Source organism: Manduca sexta, chromosome 28 (assembly GCF_014839805.1).
Source record: "Manduca sexta isolate Smith_Timp_Sample1 chromosome 28, JHU_Msex_v1.0, whole genome shotgun sequence".
NCBI lineage: Eukaryota > Metazoa > Arthropoda > Insecta > Lepidoptera > Sphingidae > Manduca > Manduca sexta.
The window spans coordinates 14,788,459-14,790,671 of NC_051142.1; positions in this window are offsets into that span (position 1 = coordinate 14,788,459).

Sequence of the window (2,213 nt, forward strand, 5' to 3'; positions counted from 1 at the left end):
TTGCCAGCTTTATTGACAGTTGCTATAGGTTTGTCATATTTATTTATTTTTACTGCAGAATATAAAAATATATTAGGTTTGGCTTCATAATAGCCAGTTATTAAGTTTAATTAATAATTATATTAGGTTTGGCTTAGGTTTTGGTTTGGTTTAGGTTTAATAATTATATTAGGTTTGGCTTCATAATAGCCAGTTTAAAAACGCGATTTTACATTACCCAACGTTCTGACCACAACAATGCTTATAGCTTGCACATTCAATCCAACGGTTCATAGTAAAAGCATTCCCAAAATAGCATTCAATAATTTCTTAAAATCCCAAAATTGGATTTTCTTTCAAGAATTCCCGAACACGTTCACACACTAACAATGACTCCGATACACTTAAATTTTCACGGAAAACTAATTTGAACACTTTTAAATCCTGTTACATTTATTCAGAAACAAGAAAAAACGTTAATCTCTTTTTGAAAGAACTTCGAATGGGTAAACTTTCCCGCGCTGAATATTCTATTTCCATTTTGTTTTGTTTCGAATTTAATTTAACACCGTTGTATTTTATAGTCTCTCTGAGGTTTTGTTATGGGGCACTTCATCACTTTAAAGAAGGGCCAAGATAAGTTGCCATGGGAAGAATTAAAAATTGTTTATTTGAAATTTCAGCAAAAGGCGTGGTGGATCTGGATTCGACCTTATGCCTTTTTCTAATAAGAAACAACATGGTTTGGATAAGGAATGTGCCTTATATATCGAAATACATCCCCATCACATCATAGGAGAGAAAGAGTCCTGGTGATGTACTGGTTACATCTGTATTGTTTACCTTTGTTTGTCGCTTCTAGCACCACCACTTTGTATATAAAAGTCATGTTACAACTGCTATATCATCAAACAACTCGCTACACTCATTCATTTAAGTTATCCCCAGCCCATTATTAATATTAAAGTGGCATACGTATTTCAAACAAAGACAGTTTGACTACCTGGCAGAACTTACCAATCCCATTACACCACGATTGAGTAACAAGCCCGCGTACCCCTTCGAAGTTAAGTAATTGCATTGCTTGTCTTACCTACATCCTCAGGACTGTGATTTGAACTAGGGGTGTACTCGGATTATATTCGTTTTATTCTATTTGCTGCAATAACTCATTAAATCGATTTATAACAAGCTGATATTCTAATTACCAACGCGGAGTCTAATATTTTTGAACTATAGATACGTATAATAAGGTCCAAAATATTTGCTTTAGTGTGCTACAAAAAAAGTTTATTGTTCTGCACTTTGTAATTCTAGCGGCGATAGCCTAGTTGGTTGTGGAACGGTCTGCCGAGACGAATGTCCGCAGGTTCAAATCCCAAGGGCACACACCTTTGATTTTTCTAAAAAAAAAAATTATATGTGTATTCTATGTGAATTATCGCTTGCTTTAACGGTGAAGGAAAACATCGTGAGGAAACCTGCATACCTGAGAAGTTCTCTATAGGAATTTTGAGGGTGTGTGAAGTCTACCAACCCGCACTAGGCCAGCGTGGTGGAGTAAGGCCTAATCCCTCTCAGTAGTAGACGAGGCCCGTGCTCAGCTGTGGGCAAGTATATAATACAGGGCTGATATTATTATTATTATTTGTAATTCTGCCCGGATGGTATCAAAATATACAGAGAGATATTCGCACAGAACCTGTATTCAGTAAAGCATATCCTAGACGCACCACTTCATTGAATCGACGACGTTGCATGCTAAATTTTGGCGTTTGTATTCACAACACTAATTTAACTATTATTTTGTTCGTTACTTCCTTATATAAAATAATCCTCCTTATAGAAAAATAGACCTTAATGTATTAATCGATGATAAATAATTCTTGATACTCCATAATGGTTGAAGTCTCCATCCTCAGATTGGGTCTCAGTCCTCCCCAGTAACCTCCCTGAGTCCAGGTTCGTAACCCGTTAGTGGGTTGCCCCAGCTTGGTCACTTAATTTCAAATAGTTGCGATTTAAGTTGACTTCTGTCAGACAAAAACCTACGCCATGTTTTAAAATCTTGATGCTTTTAAATCTACAGTTGCTATAGTTTATTATTGCTCAATACCGGACTGCATAATAAAACCCCACATTCAGCAAAGGAAAAAAGCAAACAAATACATTCTATTCCAGCGTTTTCTCAGATCTGACAAAACACCAAATACCAGAGTCCAAATATAGCGCAT